This window comes from Halichoerus grypus, chromosome 6, assembly GCF_964656455.1.
Source record: "Halichoerus grypus chromosome 6, mHalGry1.hap1.1, whole genome shotgun sequence".
Lineage (NCBI taxonomy): Eukaryota > Metazoa > Chordata > Mammalia > Carnivora > Phocidae > Halichoerus > Halichoerus grypus.
In genome coordinates this window covers 146,281,259-146,300,606 of record NC_135717.1, presented here as the reverse complement: position 1 = coordinate 146,300,606, position 19,348 = coordinate 146,281,259, and the positions used below count along the sequence as shown (strand labels likewise).

General features: G+C 34.0%; 1 protein-coding gene across 11 annotated transcripts in view; it reads left to right on the top strand.

The window, feature by feature from the left end:
- Window positions 1-19,348, top strand: part of MGAT4C (MGAT4 family member C) — a 725,092-nt gene that overhangs the window by 607,273 nt on the left and 98,471 nt on the right. For 3 of the 11 annotated variants that reach the window (XM_036110960.2, XM_078076386.1, XM_078076385.1), the window contains one exon: window positions 996-1,052. The exons of the other annotated variants lie outside the window; for them this stretch is intronic. The gene's annotated coding sequence lies outside the window, so the exon portion shown is untranslated. The remainder of the gene's footprint in view (window positions 1-995; window positions 1,053-19,348) is intronic. 11 annotated transcript variants of the gene reach the window in all.

Here is a 19,348-nt window from a genome sequence, read left to right as displayed (position 1 = left end):
TGAATAGCCACCATTTGCACTGACATGGATGGAACTGGAGGAGATTATGCTAAGTGAAAAAAGTTAAGCAGAGAAAGACAATTATCACATGGTTTCACTCATATGTGGAATATAAGGAATAGCACGGAGGATCATAAAGGAAGGGAGGGAAAACTGAATGGGAAGAAATCAGGGAGGGAGACAAATCATGAGAGACTCTTGACTCCGGGAAACAAACTGAGGGTTGCTGGAGGGGAGGTGGGTGGAGGAATGGGGTAACTGGGCGATGAGCATTAAGGAGGGCACGTGATGTGATGAGCTCTGGATGTTATATGCAATTAATGAATCATTGAACATTACATCAAAAACTAATGATGTATTATATATTGGCTAATTGAATTTAAATAAAAAATATTGAAAAAGTAAAAAAAAAATAAAAATAAAACAAAGCTATCTAGCTATTAACTGGCCAAGATTTGTGTGTTCCTAACTGCTTTTTCCTCTGCACCCTCTACCATGTAAAATGATGAATGATGGGATCTGAGAAGCTTGAGAGAAATCACTACAAAACTAAGAAAACGTCTGAATTGTTTAGTGAATAACCACAGTTTTATAGTGGCATCAAAAGCAATAAATACTATAGTAATAGTAGTACTGGTAATAGTAAAAAGAGTAAAAATGTGATGGTTGTGGTGGCGGTAGTAAGAATAATCATAATAGTGCTGATTGCATCAACATATATTCAAATTAAGTAAAATACAGTTTTAGTTCAGTAGTAAGTTTAATTCAGATGCGGAATATTTTGACCAGTTTACTGTAGTTTTGTAAATTTAAAATGAACATTATATCCAGATATTAATATAAATTTGAATATTAAATAATGAATGTATTATTATAGACTATTTCAAAGAAAAAATAATTAAGAACATTACTTCTGCCACAGTCTAAATTAATATAATTGTCCTGTATTTACTTTTTTTTTTATATATGAATTTCTATTAACTTTCTTAATGAAGGAGAATGCAACCTGGGAGAATTTCATTATTCCATGATACCAATAATACCATGTTCAGGTAAGCCATTGGTATTGAATGCATTGCTTTGTGTTTCCCATTTTTACAATATAAATATATTATTTTTCTTTGATATAACCTGAAGAAATGCAGAGTTCTAAAACAAATCTTTGGATAATAAATATTGTTTTGTCCTTATAAAATTTAATTGAAAGCCATTTTATTATATTTGGCCTGGAAATTGATAATTTTTGCCTTTCTTATACTTCATATTCAGTATGGATTTACATAAGGTTTTTTCTTTATTTCTGTTATAAAAATCTCTAATATTTATTCACCAGAACTAACATTGTCAAGGAAATTAATCTTATTCAAGACAGATTTTAAGTGTTTCACATTTTTGATGAAAACTATTCATTAAGGAAACATACAAGCTCAGAAACCAGCTATCCCCTGGGCTATGGGAATAAAATTGAATAATCTCTCTGTTCTGGTGTGTTTGTGGAGGGGAGACTATAATTTTGTCCTTAAAGGCAATTATTAAATATATAGCATACATCACCAATTTTCATAACCTCATATATTAATATCCCTCTTGTAAAAAAAAAATAGTTTGATTTTGGAGTACCCAACCTTTTTTCAACACAGCACATGTGGTTTTAGTTCTACTAGTGGACCCCACAAATTGTTTAAACCAATGAGCCCATCCCATTCACTCTGATATTAAGATTTGTCCAGAAACCCTCTACTGACCCTCTGAATGCTGATGAGGCAACATTTGCAGGATACTTCTGGAAGCTACCTGAATAGACACTTTCTGTCTTCAGTTGTGAGGTCTGAAATTGTTGCAGCCATTTAACTGGAACTGTGAATGACATCGGAGACTCTGATAAGCAGTTTAGAGTTATGGTGACAAAATCCTGGTCAACAGAAAAAAGGAAGAAAGTAAAGATCTTTCCAATTGCTCTCCCGAAATATCTAATATATTTTCAGTTAATACTTTTGGATTTTCCTAGTTTAACATATGTAAAAATAGTGAGTTGTGTCTTATTTATGTTCTTGACCCATATTGCATTGGTTATATAACTTTCAGACAAATGTTAAATTTAGTGTTAAGTGGGACATTTTTAGCTAGTTTCTGAAATTTAAATGAATTCTTTTTCTGTTTCAGTACTCCTTAATACATTAGTTTTTAAGATTGATGTTCATTATCATATTAAAGAAGAATTCTGATATAGTCTTTGTTAATACTGAAATTAATTCTGTCTAGTATCTTTCCAGTTCTTCATCCCATAAGATTTTTCTCCTTTGATCCTCTATCTATTGTTGTGACAAATTATGTTAATTGATTCACTAATGTTAAACTCTCTTTCTCCTCATTCATTTACTCAACTAAAGAAACTAAATTCCTTTGCCTCCTGGAGCTTACCCCGTAGTGGTGAAGAAGACATCTAAGTAAGTAGGAAATATGTCAGGTACCAATAATTCCTATGGAGAAAAAAAGGCATAATAAGAGGTATATAAAGAAAAATGTAGCTATTTTATTCAGGGTGACTGGAGATAGGAATAAAGGAAGGAGTAAGAAATGTGGCTATAGGTTACAAGAACATTCAAGACAGGGAAGTGAATTCAAATGTCCTAAACAAAGAGTGTGGTTGGCTTATTAGTGAAACAGCAATGAGAGCAATTACTACAGCCTGCTCAATCAAGGGAGAGAGGCAGGGGAACAAGTCCAAAAGACAGAATGGAGTAGTGGTCCAGATCCCATTGGTCCTTACAGGCACTAGAGGATGTTTCCTTTTATTCTATATAAGACGAGGAACTGTTGAACTGATGAATGACAATCTCACCTATATTTAGAAGATTATTCTGACTACTGAACATGCTCCTGGAGGCAAGGGATGAATCATGAGGGCTAGTTAATAAAAAGTAATACAGGTGAGATATGGGAGTATGTTGGAACAGAGTGGTGACTGAGAAGTTGTAAGAAATGGTCAGAATCCGGAAGAATTTTGCAAGTAGAACAGAACATTATCTATTGACAATGCGAGATGTGAGAAAACTAGAGTCAAGGATGAAACCATCATTTTTGCTCAAGTAATTGATAAAATGGAAGCAAACCTACAAGGAAGGAGAAAACTTGAAGGAGGAGCAGATATTGAGAGAAAAAAAAAGGGTTTAATTATAAACCTGATTAGTTTAAGATTCCTGTCACAAAAATAAGACGAGTTGTCTATTAAATATTTACATATATGCTACAAATAAACCTCTAGAATAAACTCCACTTGCTCATAGCATATGATTCTTTTACTTGGTGCTTTATTTAATGTAGTGGTATTTAATTTAGAATGTCAAATTCTGTATTCCTAAATACAGAAATGATTTTTTCTGTATTTTATTGCTTAATATAATATTTTGTTTCTTGTTCATTATTTAGGGTATACCAAGGACCTGTGACAAATACAGTTCTAAATACATACTAGCCCAACTGTAGAAGGTATTTGGAGTTGAACTGGGTATAGAAGTCTGCAGAGTGGTTGTCTTACGAGCTTTATGCAGGGGCCCAAGTTCCTTCTATGGTGTGGCTGCATAAGTCATTATTTCAGTCCTTATCAAACTTTATATCCAGAGGAGGAAGGGAAAAGCAAATTGAGGAAGCCCCTAGATAGTTTCATGGGCCAGGCATAGGATTAGCACATATCACTTTGAAAATTGAAAATTTTCAAATTACAGTTTCTACTGAATGCAAATTGTTTTTACACCATCATAAAATCAAAGATCGTAAGTTGAACCATTGTAAGTTGGAGACTCTCTGTAACCTGCAATTGTACCTTTGAGATTCTCTTTGAGTTATTTCAGATACTGATATATATATATACATATATACATGAATTGATATACATTTATACATATATACAGTATATTACCAGTATTTGCTGTTTTGTTTTGATCATTTAAAATTGTATTATCCAGCTTTATCACAGTGTCAGAAACTGTGATATATTATTTCTACATTTGAATTGGTATGATCAATTTTTGAAAATGTTTTGTGGCTTCTGAAAAAAAAATGTTTCTTCTAGGTGTGTAGCACACCAAATTTAATACATATATTAAATGTCCTTTAGTAATTATATAATTTAAATTCTCTGTACTCTTTTTTAATCTGTCAAGAAATGATAAATTGTGAACTAGAGTTCTCCATTACACTTGCTTTGGTTAAATTTTCTTTCTATTACCTGTTTTGCACTACTGCTTTATAATTTGTTATAGCTCTTATGCATTTTTTTTATTAGACTTGGAAGGCACCCCATTTTATTTACTTTTTCCTAAATTATTCTTTATTTGATATTAAATATTAATACTGACTTACATAAGGCAATTTTTAAAAAAGATTTGTTGGGGCACCTGGGTGGCTCAGTGGGTTAAGTGTCTGACTCTAGTATTCATTCAGTGCAGGTCATGATATTAGGGTCCTGGGATGGAGCCCCACTTCAGGCTCTGTGTTCAGCATGGATTCTGCTTGTCCTCTCTCTGCTCCTCCCCTGCTACTTTTCTCTGTCTCTGTCTGTCTCTCTCTCTCCCAAATAAATAAATAAATAAATAAATAAAATATTTTTTAAAAGATTTGTTTAGGAGTGCCTGGGTGGCTCAGTTGATTAAGCGTCTGCCTTCGGCTCAGGTCATGATCCCAAGGTCCTGGGATTGAGCCCCACATCGGGCTCCCTGCTCAGTGGGGAGCCTGCTTCTCCCTCTCCCTCTGGCTGCCCCTCCCCCTGCTTGTGCTCTCTCTCTGTCAAATAAATAAATAAAACTCTTTATAAAAATATAAAAAAATAAAAAAGATTTGTTTAAAGTTCATTTTTAAACTTATTATTCCACTTTGTCTCTAATAAATGCCATATACTTATTTTACTTTGTAATCTAATCTGGAAATCTTTGTCTTGTCATAGGTAATTTTACCTGATTCCTGTATAGTCATAATTAATAGATTTAATCTTCTGTCTTATTTAAAACTTTCTATTTTTAGCTTTATTTTATTTCCAATTATTATTATAGAGAATTTATTCTCTTTGAATGAATAACTAAATAATTTTTCTGATTTCCAGTAGAAATTTTGAGACATATATTCCACTTCTTTTTAAGTCTATGCAACTGTCATTCATTGCCTTTATTTTGAACTATTATTATTTTAATTTAACATCATTTTTTCTGTCTCTATGAAGTCTTTCCTATTTCAGGATTCTAGTTCATCACTTGAAATGTACTGTAAGTTTCTTGGTGTAATATCCTTTCTAATCATGTTTTCAAAAACAGTTAGCTATTTTCTAAAATGCCTTCTTATTCCTTGAAATAATTCTATTCCATAGAAAAGAATCTATTCTTCCACAGGGTAGTCCCCTTATTGTTACATATCTGGTAATTTTACCTTGTTTGCTTATTCTTTTCTGTCGTTTATCTTTATCCTTGTCTATTAGGTAATCTCACGTATTGAGCTGTTCTATAACACATTATATGGGTTAAGAATAGTGAGAATGGTTACTTTACTGGTTGAACCTCATCAATTCAGAGATACAGCAATGTGAGAATGAATGAGACCCAAAAGCACGACAAACAGGGAGCCTTTGCTTTTTGTTCTAAAATTCTTCCCTGGGTAAGATGTGACAACCTAGAACTACCACAAACAAAATGCTGTTTATCCTTGGATAGGTGCAGTTGTCTGTATCTAGTGTACCTAGGAGGAATCCTGTTTGGTATGCTCTCCAATATCTGATGTGTGTTCCAGAGAGGCAGGTAAGATTCAAATCTGTCCTCCAACATCACATTCCCACAAAGCTTCTCATACACACATACCCAGCCTTCATTCTTCCAAGTAAGGCAGTTTATGAGTTTTAGTTAGAATTCAGCCCACATTCCCTGTAAGAACAACTGTCATATACAAACAGGGAGTTGTGGGGGGTGTTAAGTCCATTTGTCATTCTGGTCACATCTGTACTCCCTTTTGTAAAAACCTCTTCAAGTATATGAAATATGGATATCATCTTTTCCCGGTTTTTAGAGAGAATACAAATTTTTCCAAAAACTAAGAATGAGAATGGTCCGAGGGATAATGCTGTCATGTTTAAAGGGAATTTTCTTTTGGTATTATGTCTTCTCCATGTCTGGTAAAGATGTGGCACTAAAGGGAATATACCAAATTTGCTATATGACCCTGTCTCTATGCCAGGTAGAAACTATACGTCTTCCAAAATTCCATCCTAGTGCCCAAAGCACCCTCTTCCAGCTTTCTGAATAGTGTATCTGCTATAAGACCACAGAGGCTTTATTTTCAAAAAGTAATGAATAAAGTAATATGCAGCCCAGATTTTATACGCCACATCTGTTCCACTGGCCCTTAGAACTCCTCCTTCAAATTAGGATTGTTTTGTGTGCTTTATACAGAAAAATGACTTCTCTTTTTCTTAATGATTCTGTTGCTTCCTGAGATCAGAAATTATTTTTAAAAACTCATTATACTCCACACTTATTTTATTACTTTTACTTTTATCAAAATTTCTAGGATGTGAAATATACATTTCATTAAATTACAGTGTTCCTATAGCTTTTCCATTATTCTGTATTTTCTTGATCTTTTCTGCACTTAGCACAGCACTTGAAATTTTAGCAGTGAAAATACTAGTAAATAATCACAACTGATATTTTTACATTTCATGATTAAATGTAAGTGTACATCATAGACTAATGAGATGCAGAGAATACAAATCTGTCTTTGAGAACAGGAGATACACAGTAACAGTGAGATTACATGTAATTCCAAGGTTGTATTTTTAAATCAGCTCACATTGCAACGAATGTATAGTCAAATGATCCTTGAATAATTCTTTAATCACTATCAGATCTCCAAGACCTGTAAAAAGGCTTACACTCAGTTTCTTTTGGCTCATTTTAATGTGGCTCTAGCCTTTCTATCTGTGGGGTTATAGAAAATAAGTTTGGGAGGGACTCAAAGTAGAATTTAAGGATAATAATGGACTTTTCCTTCATTTTCTCTCTGTTCATTATTGTATTACATAAGTAAAATGCACCTATGCAAGGACTTCCTAGTAATTTTGTATTAGGTGGTTCAACAATCCTTCCTCTGCATTTTTTTATTTCAAGTTTTTATTCAAATTCTAGTTACTTAACATATAGGGTAATATTGGTTTCAGGAGTAGAATTTAATGATTCATCACTTACATACAACACTCAGTGCCCGCCTTAATACCTGTCACCCACTTACCCCATCATGCCACGCCCACCTCCCTCCATCAACCCTCAGTTTATTCTCTATAGGTAAGAGTCTCTTATGGTTTGCTTCCCTTTCTTTCTTTTTTTCCCCCTTCCCCTATGTTCATCTGTCTTGTTTCTTAAATTCCACATATGAGTGAAATCATATTTCTTTGACTTTTCTTTCTTTGACTGACTTATTTCACTTAACATAATACACCCTAGCTCCATCCATGTCCTTGCAAGTGGCAAGATTTCATTCTTTCTTTATGGCTGAGTAATATTCTATTGGGCTCTTTCCATAGTTTGGCTATTGTTGATAATGCTGCTATAAACATTGGGGCACATGTGCCCCTTCGCATCAGTATTTTTGTATCCTTTGTGTAAATACCTAGTAGTGCAATTGTTGGGTCACAGGTTCATTCTATTTTTAACTTTCTGAGGAACCTCCATACTGTTTTCCAGAGTGGCTGCCCCAGTTTGCATTCCCACCACAGTGCAAGGTCCCCTTTCTCTGCATCCTTGCCAACATCTGTTGTTTCATGTGTTGTTAATTTTAGCCATTCTCACAAGCGTGAAGTGATATCTCATTGTAATTTTGATTTGTATTTCCCTGATGATGAGTGATGTTGAACATCTTTTCATGTGTCTATTAGCCATCTGTATGTCTTCTTTGGAAAAAATGTCTGTTCATGTCTTCTGCTCATTTCTTAACTAGATTATTTGTTTTTTGGGTGTTGAGTTTGATAAGTTCTTTATAGATTTTGGATACTAGCCCTTCCTCTGCATTTTTTAAATAAACTGATCAAGATATTTCAAAATTTCTTACATGCCTCAAAGATTTAATAAGATAACAAAGATAATATAATTTAACAAAGAATTACTCTGAGGGCCCATACTTTGCCTTTATTCAGCACATATAATGAACTTAGCATAGAGAGATATTGTCATTAAATATGTGTAGAATGAATGACTTAAGCATACCACAATACTGACTTATCTAGATATAACCAACAACAGAGAGATCTTACTGGGCACATTTTTCCAAATTATATTTTAATACAGCTATCAAATCATTATGAATCTCACTTTCTTCATGCAATGAGTTTAAAATATGTAAGAAATAAAATGTATTTGTGTTGACACAAATTATACAATTTTTGATGCTATATTATGTCTGGTTTTATCTGAAAGTTTCACAGACAGTCACCATATTTCCCTCCTGACAAAGTGATAACATAAAATATAGTCTAGTTGAAATCATTGTTTCATTTCTTTTTGAACATTTCATGATCATGTCAAGGTATTTTGCTTCAGGTACTTTAAGACATCAATGCTGGAAAATCAGGGTTTTCTCATTATTGAATATTATCAAAATTCAATTACATACAGCAATATTTAGAGAGTGCTAAGGAAAATAGATATCTTTAGGCATATATTACTGTATGGAAGATGTAAGTTAAAGATTGACTTTCTTTTCAGAATGGTATTACCTATGTCCTGCTCAGGATTGATGTATTGGGCGACCAGTTACTTTTTAAATAATCAGACATATATTAACTGTCCTAACGCTACAACTATAATGAAGAAAACTATTTGTAAATAAGAGTACTGTCATTTTGTGCAAATTTGCACGCACATACACACACACACACTCTAAAAGAACTTTCAACTGTTTGTTTTCCCTGTTTATTGTTTTGTTTATTCCTCTTTCACACACTTTATAGCATCTAGCAGATTAATTGCAAGCTTAATGGAACCACTTCCATCTGACTAGATCATCTTGCAGTGTTTATATTTCTGTAGTATACTCTTTACTTTCTTAATTTATGTAATTAACTCAGATGAAATGCTTGTGCATTGCTTTAGAGATTTTATGAATTAATTACTTATTTAATTAGTTATAACTCAAATAAGACAAAAAAGTGCCGTATAAATTTTAAACACTTCAATTATAATAACTTCTTGCACAGCTGTAATTGTAAAAAAAAAGAAAAAGGCATAAGAAAAATATAAAGGTGCCACATAAAAATTATAGAAAATAAAAGATAATAACAATGACAAAAGTTTATTAAACTTCACATTTTATTAGGATATTGAAAGAAAAAATGACAAAAACAAAAAAAGTGATCATGTTCCTATAAGTCCCTGATTAAATCCCTGAATTTTTCATTATTTTTGCATGAAAAAAACAGTGAAATGTGTATTTTTGCTAATAAAAAGCATTCATTTAAAAAATAAATGCATTTAATTAAGTCTTCATGATCTATAACTTATAAACTTGAGTTTTCAAGTTACAACAATTATATTGCCTTTTGGGAAATATCTATTGATTTTCTAATAGCTATGAACAATGACATGGTATCTCAACATTTTATATTCTAATAACAACTATAGCTTTAAAACTGTAGCTATTTTGCCAATTTTTAAATTGTTTCCGAGCAATTTCAATAAATATTAAACAACAAAGAATTTAAAAAGAACATATTTGTATTAGTGTCTTGCATGCCCCAATGCATTAGTCGTTTTTAAACATGATGTTTATAATCACAATTGTAAGATATTATGAAAATTAATTATTTGTATAACCCTTGAGGGAAATTCTGTTCCAAAGTTATAGATGGCTCCATTAATTAAGTAGGATCAATTGCTCGTATATACAAAGGATAAAATGTGACCTACTTTTAATAAATAATTTCATTTTGTTACATATATGTAGTTGATTATCTCTTACCTGCTTCTTTTTTTATAAGATAACATATATTTATTTATTTATTTATTTTTAAGATTTATTTATTTATTTTAGAGAATGAGGTGGGGAGGGGCAGAGGGAGAGGGAGAGAGAATCTTAGACTCCATGCTGAGCACGGAGCCTGACACGGGGCTCAATCTCATGACCCTGAGATCATGACCTGAGCCAAAACCAAGAGATGATTAACCAACTACATCACCCAAACACTGTAAAGATAACATATATTTAGTTGAAAGTCTGAGTCCATGAGGTAGGGCTTGTATTGATTATTTGCATGATAAAATAAAACATAGACAAAACAGACTCAAAATCCCTGTGCATTTGAATAATTTTGAGCAGTCAGAATCATTAGATACAGACAAATAGAAATAATATTACTATAGTGATACTATTCAAATGACATTGCTTTTTGATATTTCCCTAGAACATAATTTTTCCCATCCTGACACATTATTACAGGAATGCTTAATGAAAATGAGAGTTTGTTAATATTCTTAGAAGGTGGTTTACAGTAAATCCTGTTCAATGCATTTTAGTAATATATGTTAATAAATACAGCATAGCTAATATCTCATGCTTTAGTAATTTTGCTCTGGAAAGTGGATCTTTTCCTCTGGGTACCTAGTCCCCATCTCTAACTCCTATTAAGCAGCACTGGTATGGGGAAAAAAAAAAAAAAATCAAGATTTTTTTTTCCAGTTTCATTATTTTATTAAGAAAAAAATATATATGTATATTTAGAGAAAGAAATTTGCGAGCGAGTGGGGGGAGGGGCAGTGGTGGAGGGAGAGGGAGAGAGAGAATCTTAAGGAGGCTCCATGCCCATTGCAGAGCCTGATATGGGGCTTGATCTCACAACTCTGAGATAATGACCTGAGCTGAAATTAAGAACCGGATGCTAAACCAACGTGAGCCACCCAGGTGACCCAAGAAATAATTATAATTTTAAAGTTCATTTTTATTTACTCTTTTAAATTTCTTTTCAAGTTTCATCTATGTCACTCAAAGAAAGCAAAACTCTCCAAACTATTCATTCCTTTTCATCATGTAAATTGGCCTTTTTTGGGTCCTATTGTTAGTGTAGACTTCTTATTTCATCATTACCACATTTTTCAAAGTCATGTCCCAGGATATGATGAGTCCAGTTTTGTCACTAAAAATGGCTCATCTACTGAAATCATATACCCTTTTTTGACTACGAAATTACCACTTAGGATCTTAAGGAAACAGGTAGAAATATTCCTCATAGAGGCATATAACACAATTATATTGCTTTCCAGTCCTCTACTGTTTTGGTAATTTTACCAAAATAAAGGGACTGCATTTTATTTGGTATGATTTCATTTTTATGGCCCATAAAATATAGTGAGTGATCTTTACTTATTTTCAAAGTCTGTACAAACCATCTTTTAAACAATCTGTTATAGAAGTGTATCTAACTTTAATGTCATGAGCCCCTGGTCTATAAATATCATATGTCTTTTTTTTCATGATAAAAAAGATGGCTCACTGTTGGCATTCAGCATTAACAGCGTCTTGGTGAGAAGGCGCATCTTGTTGAGCAGGCTTTGATACTGTGTTTCTCTCACACACACTCCTGTTTCTACGGCTAAGTCTTCCATGGGCCTATTGGAAAAGCACTATGGTGTCAGGCAGAAAGGTTGGCTGATAGTCACAGACTGTGTTTATCTTGCCCACATACTTCCTGAGCAACTCTTCTGAGGTAGATTCGCTCTGACAGGCACTAACATAAGACACACACAAAGATCCATGGACTCTGTGCCCACTCTGGTGTCACCTTCTCAGACTTTTTCATCTATTATATTCTAACCTCCTTCCTTGCCGGATCTTGAACAAGAGGACAGGCCATTGGCAACTTCTCAGAAATCATGTCTACACAAACATGACTTTTAAAGTCTTTAAAGATCTATGCATTTTCCTTGGCACAGCTACATTAGGAAATGGCACTAGAACTCTTTGGGAAGTGATTGAAAAATACTGATCGTGTGTACTGGTGATAGCTTTGCAGCCTTTCCTTTAATCACTAGGTTCTACTTACCTGAACTTGTCAGATCTAGACACTGGTAAAGAATTACAAATTTCCATTTTGGTAGCTGAAGTTTGCCCTCCATTGCCAGTTTATGATTTTTCCTAGTTATATAATTCAAAACCACTCTAGACAGCTGTTCATCTCTCTCACCACTAGGATCATTATGACTGACCAACCATCACCACAGATTCCTATAGTTCAAGGCACTTTGATTGCCATTCTGACCATGAGGTCCATTACAGTGATGAAGTCCACCTTATCTTTGATAGATAAGTAGTACCATATGATCATTGCCATTCTGATATCTTATCAATCCCATTGATACTAGGGAAATATGTTCTTAACCCTGGTTTTTAGAAATCAGACATCCTGGGGGCGCCTGGGTGGCTCAGCCGTTAAGCGTCTGCCTTCGGCTCAGGTCATGATCCCCGGGTCCTGGGATCGAGCCCCACATCGGGCTCCCTGCTCCATGGGAAGCCTGCTTCTCCCTCTCCCACTCCCCCTGCTTGTGTTCCCTCTCTCGCTGTGTCTCTCTCTGTCAAATAAGTAAATAAAATCTTAAAAAAAAAAAATCAGACATACTGAGCTGCTCAATGATGCCTGATTCTCATCGCCTATACTTTCCTTATTGTTATGCTGAAAGGAGTTTTATTTAAGCCCTTTGGGGAAGTTGTTTTCCAATTTCATATAATAAATCCAGTCTAAATTGTCTACATGTGTGTCACACAGCACCTATACTCTTTCCCTATCTATCCTTTGCTTTTTTAGTAAATGGGATGCTATTGTTGAAGGGGTTAATACCACCTCACTTACCATCAGCAGTGGGGTCCACATTGCTGCCTGGCTGGTGAGTAATTCTGTTCCAGAATCCCATTCTGAGGATTTGTTTTCAATAGTCAGTTCCAGTACAATAACTCTTAGACGGGTTTGCATCTCTCCACCCACCACCATTGAAAAGCAAGTGTTTGTGGACCATTAACTTAAGAATTGATCCAAAGGAACAGGAGAGAAGAACTAGAAAAACAAGACAGAGGAGAAAAATCCAATACAAAGGTGCATTATTAAGTGTGTTGCAACACTAGGTAACCAGGGTTGTTTCACAGGGACCTTCTGATGAGCCAAATAGAATGCAAGCTGAAAAGACAGTCAAAAATTGCATTTTTTGTTTCTGTTTTTATGCCCCAGAGACAAACAAACTGTTTAAATACTCCCTGATGTTGTTTGTAGGATATCCTGTATTTCTATTCTGCTTGATAAAGAGACTCCCCCGTGGTCCTAATACACGATTTTATGATGGTTGCCCCAAGCAGTGCCATCAGTCTTGAGTTTCAAGTACTGACAGAACTTGAACATTCCACTCTGGGGCCACAATGAAACCTGATTATCTCAGCCCACTTCATTAGTTAATGGTGCACAGCATGATGCAAATTTTTAATAATGATTAAAATAAGATTATGATATATAGAACTTCTGAGTTCTCAATAATATACCATTAATATTACTTTGATAAATAAGCTTACTTTTCTTACACTAATAGAAAATACAAATTGATTTCATAATGGTTTAATTGAAACTGTTTCCATAATATATTTTAGAAATTAAAATTTTGATCTTCTGACACTCAGTTGCCTTGATGATATTTATCCATTGGAATTTGTTCCCCAAAGCACTGGTATCAGTAATTTATGATAGTTAAATCACAATAACTATTTATATCCATGAGCCTGTAAGTCATTGCTAACATTATTCCTAGAAAGATTTCTCTCAGTCTTAAAATCAGAAAGGATTAGCTTTCTTCTAATCTCCCACTTTGCTCAACTTGTTCAATTCAGGTGACGGATACTTGTTTCCTCATAAGACAACCCATTGTATTGTTGGACAATTCCAGTTGAAAATTTTTCCTAAACTTATTAAATCAATGTATATACAGTTTACTTAATAAGGACTGATATGTAAACTGTAACCTATAGTAATCCAGAATGTCTCTTCTGTCTCCAATTTAAAAGCTGAAGCAAAACTGAATGACAACTTTTAATTCCTCCATTTCCTTCCCATCCAAAATTTAATCTATCCTCTGCCTCATTGGCTAAATTTTTTTAAATCATAATATGACCACTTTTCAGGAAGTTGGCAGCTTCTTAGTCTATGACAACATCTTCTTTTGTCTGGGCTACTTAAGGTAGCAGCTTCTAAACAATCTCCTTGCTCATTTTGTTGCCCATACTCCACCATCCACAGAGAAGCCAAAGGGCCCATTAATGCATAATTCAGATTATGTAAGTCTTCTAACCCCTATGCTTGCTTCCCACTCTAAATAAAGTGAAATGCTTAGCTCCTTACCATGCCCTCTAAAGCCCTATGTGACTTGATCTCTGGCTACCAATTCGATCTCATTATCTGCCATTCTTCCTGCTATGCTCTGGTCACAAGATCCTTCTTGCTATTCCTTTGACATGTTAAACATAGTCCTTTCTCAGAGATGTTCTCACTGCTTGGAATATTATTTCCCAGTTCTTCATATGGCTACTGTTATGGGTTGAAGTGTGTCCTCCTAAAATTCCTTTGTTGAAGCTCTAATCCCAGTACTTTAGAATGTGACTGTATTTGGAAATCAGGCCCTTAAAGGGGTAATTACGATTATATGAGACCATTAGGATAGGCTCTATCCATTGTAACTGGTGTCCTTATAAGAAGAGAAAATTTGGCACAAACTCATCTGGAAGGAAGACCATATGAGGACACAGGAAGAAGACAGCCATCTACAAGCCAAAAAGAGAGGCCTCAGGAGAAACCAACCCTGCCCACACCTTAATCTTGGACTTCCAGCTTCTAGAACAGTGAGGAAATACAATTCTGTTGTTTAAGCCAAACAGTCTTGGCAGCCCTCGAGAACTAATATAGTATCTTCTCATTGTTTTAGTGTTATCCAAAAGATTACCTCCTCTGAAAGCTCTAAGTACAGTATCAATGTAACATGCACCCTAGTCACTCATTTTCTCATTGCCCTGTTGTCTTTGATAACATGTATTACCACATTGCCTTTTTTTTTTTTTTGCTATTGCTAATATGTTTATTTTATGAATCACTCTAAGATTCTTGAGGATAAGATTTTGGCAGTCTTGTTCACACAGTAGGTATTTGGTAAATAATTACTGAATAAATGCCATGTTAGAAAACCATTGCTCTATCCTTTCATCATATCACTTATTATGTCTTCTTTCCCTCAGTAAACATCCTTAATTTCTTTAATTTTCCTTCTAATGTCATTCTATCCTGAAATTTTGACATCTTGTTTACATTCCTTTTTGAAATAATAGACTTCATATATATTATTCTAAAGTGACTTTGATCATCACTGAGAATATCAGGGCTATTACTTATAGTGACCTGAATTAATTAACACTAGCTAGAGTTTTATTTACCTTTTTTAAAACAACTGTTAATGCTTTTTATAATCAATTGAAATTTTAGCATTTTATTTTCACACAAACTAAAAATAAACATTCTTCTAGCCTCTTTTACTTTTGTTTTTTAAAAAATATTTAAATGCAAGATATATTTGTCTCATTAAACCAAACTTAGTTTTACCCCAAATTTGAAGTATTTGACCTGATTAACAGTTGTTCCTGAAAATATGCTACTCTCACTTTTGCCACTCCTGAATCACTTTATTCTCTATCTATGGCACCTCTTCCTTATTCATTAAATACAGTTATCTCTAAGTTGCCATTCTTAGCCTTCTCTCTTTTATTTATATTATATTTTGGGGGTAAATTTATTAAATTGCTTGTCTTCAAATGTCTTTGAAATTTGGCAGATCCACGCTAAATTTATATCTTACTTTCCATTGTCTACTGATATCTACAAAATGTTACCGAAATGTCACCTATTCCCCACATCTTTAAGATTGCTACCATGGACATTTCTGATTTTTTCTAGTTGTATCATTTTCTTCATAAAACAGGAGTGTTAACAAACAGTAAAATGGATGAATTCTGGGAAGTTATCTGCTATCTCCTGGAGTGGGCTCAAAGATGATTTATAAAGTCTGCTTATTCCCAACTACCTTCATCAATCTCAGTAGCTTTCTTGTCACCAAATATCACAATATTTCCTTAGGGTAGATAATAGACTGCATAACTTCTACTAGTGTCTTTGAAACCATGATAAAGGAAGGGGAAGATGGAGGCGGGTGGGAAAGAGAGAGAAGTGGAAAAGTAGGTCTTTAGGGTCAGAGAGAGAAGGGTTCTAATCTTAGCTTTGTCTAATAACAGTTCTTTTGCCTTAGGCACCTAAAAGAACCAACATAAAACCATTTCTATATTTCTAGTATGGCATAAATAAAATAAACTAACATAGGATTTACCATGAAAAATCCAGATAATTACAGATTATATATTTGAAACATTTAATAGAATGTAAAAATATATAATATAATATAATATAATATAATATAATATAATATAAAAAATAATGAACGTCTAAAACATGGTAATTTCATTTTTAATAAAATCAAAGGGGCCCATATTGGACAGGTCATATGATGTTCTTGTCATAAGTGCACTTTTCTTATAAACCTCATGTTGCATAGAATTATCAAAAGTCTCTGTTAAAAAGTTTACACATTTTGTTTGTCATGCTCTATAGCACATGGCCTCTCCACCTTGGCCACAATAAGAATTGACACCCATAAGCTGACCCACTGATCTGTGAGTAATATCAGAATCTTAACAGGTGTACTTTACAGGGAGTCCCCAGGACCCATCCTCCAAGTCAGCTCTTCTTTCGATTTTGAAAACAAGGAAGACCAAAACAAAGGGAAGCTATCTAAGAGACCAGAAAAAGGGGGAAGCATGGTAGGAAGTATTACTAAAAACAAACATAAATAAAAATGAGGAGACTGAACCCATAAAGAGAGTAGAAGACATAATTAAGAGAGTTCCCCCACTATAAAAAAAAAGACGTGGAGAATTTTGTTGTTAATCAGACTCAAAGGTAAAACAGGAAGGCACAGAGCAATTAGTGAGACTCTAACTCATACACTTAGCAACACACTAGTATGTTTGAAGGTCAACAGCATGCTTGGACTACTGGAGTTCCTGTTGTATTTTGAATGGTGTAAGAGTGATATTTCATTTTCTCATGAAATTCAATGATGAAGCTTTTCATGTCTCTACTACTTCTTTGGTTTCTTTTTTTTTTATTTGTTTGTTTGTTTCGTTTTTTGGGTTTTTTTTTAATCCATTACCTGAACTAACAGATAAATTTGTGTGTCTTGCCGTGTTAGTGGATAGATCTTAATGAAAATAGGACAATTAGAAAACAACTAGTTTAGGTTTCTTAGTTTACTGGTGAGCAGTTGTTTTTACCTCTGTTCACCCAATTAGTTGGACACAGACCAGATTAAACTTGGTTTCCTCTCTATCTCGGTACTTTTTCTGCTTTATCCTTTTGCTTTCTTTACCTCTTCACGGTACTCAGAGCCTCCAAATTGAAGTAAAACTTTCATTGCTCTCTTGGCTTTCATGTTATGCTCTTAGTTTTAGTCTTGATTTCCCTTTTCCAGTTTTATATTTTTTTTTATTAAAGATGTATTTATTTATTTGAGAGAAAGAGAGAGAGAGAGAGTGCCAGGTGGGGAGGGCCAGAGGAGATCTCAAGGAGACTCCCCTCTAAGGGCGGGGCCTGCCATGGGGTTTGATCTCACGACCCTGAGATCAGGACCTGAGTTGAAATCAAGAGCCAGACACTTAACCAACTGAGCCACCCAGGCACCCCTCCACTTTTATATTTTTGTTCTGCAATATTTCTTCCATCTTATCTAAAGAGTTCCCATCCTCTAGTGTAAATTTTAGCATGAAAAAAAATTCTACAAATCTCCTCTAGCCAAAAGAACAACTTGCTCTTAAGTACTTGTGACTAATAATCAACTCAGGCAGCAAAGCAAATATTACACAATAGCTAGAGTTTGTGACAATATTATTTTACACTAATTTGCTTAAGTCACTCTAGAATAATTGATTATCTTTAAAAGTTCTTTCTTGAAATTTCTTCTAAAAACTCATAGCTTTATTTCATCATGTTTGTGACTCTAAATTAAAATTTAAAAAATAGTTTATTTTGCTTCGTAATACCTAAATAGAAGGTAAAGAATTTGGTTAGCAGCCAATCAAGGGTATACATTTTCCATACCTTTGGAAATTACCATTAATTCCACTAGAGCCAGAATCTTACTATATCATGCCCAGATTATTATAACAATGGTCTTAATTTTCTTGTTTCAGCCTCACCCTACTCAATTGTATTTTTTCTTATACCCCTAGATGATTATAAGACACAATGTAATGCATTTCCATTGGCTCCCTATTTCCTCCCCAAATACCTCTGCATTTGAAGCTTCTTCATAATCATTTCTATTCTTACCTTTCTCCCACCATGTGATGGAAGATGTCCCACCCTGTGATGTCCCACCATGTGATGCTCCCACCATGTGATGTTCCGCAACATATGCTCTGTTTCAAAAGGGCTGATTGTTCTATGTCACTCACAAATGCCATATTCATTCCTTTCTCACACCAGGATTCATTCTGTTTCCTCCTATTTGGGGACACCCATCTAGTTTGTGAATTTTTTTATGGCTAATACAGTCCACAGTCATTTTCCTAGTCTCAAACTTTTGTTGCCTTTATTGTCTTTATGAACCAGCTTACCCTTAATTGGTTTTTATTTCATGTATATTATTTGCTACAAATAAAGAGTATATAGTGGAAACCATGTAATAAAAGCTAATTTTTGTTGTATTCACTTCAGTAGTTAGCACAGTAGGAATTTAATTAATAGATGTTAAATAGTAAGAGTTTAATTAACAGATGTTAAATAAATACTTTGGCTAACTAACCAATTACAGTCTTCCCCGCAAATGTGCATAAGGAAGAAGATAGTGCTCTCTCTGTCACTGCTGATCTTTCCCAAGATGTTCATGGCATTTTCAACTATTTCTTTAGAAAGATGGCCTCTGCAAGGACATTCAGGACATCTATAACATTAAATGTAACAACAACAACAATAACAACAAATGCTGGAAGTTAGGAAGAAAGAGGAAAGAGCAAAGATTATATAGCACCACTTAGGGAATCTTGAAATGTCATTTATCCTTTCAAGATGATGGAGATTTTAGCTAGAGAACTAAATGTTGCCATAATCCTGAAGCTCACTTCACTATTACACCTGATTATGAGATTTTCCATGCATGAATAATCTGTAGATGATATGCATAGCAGTCTTCATCTC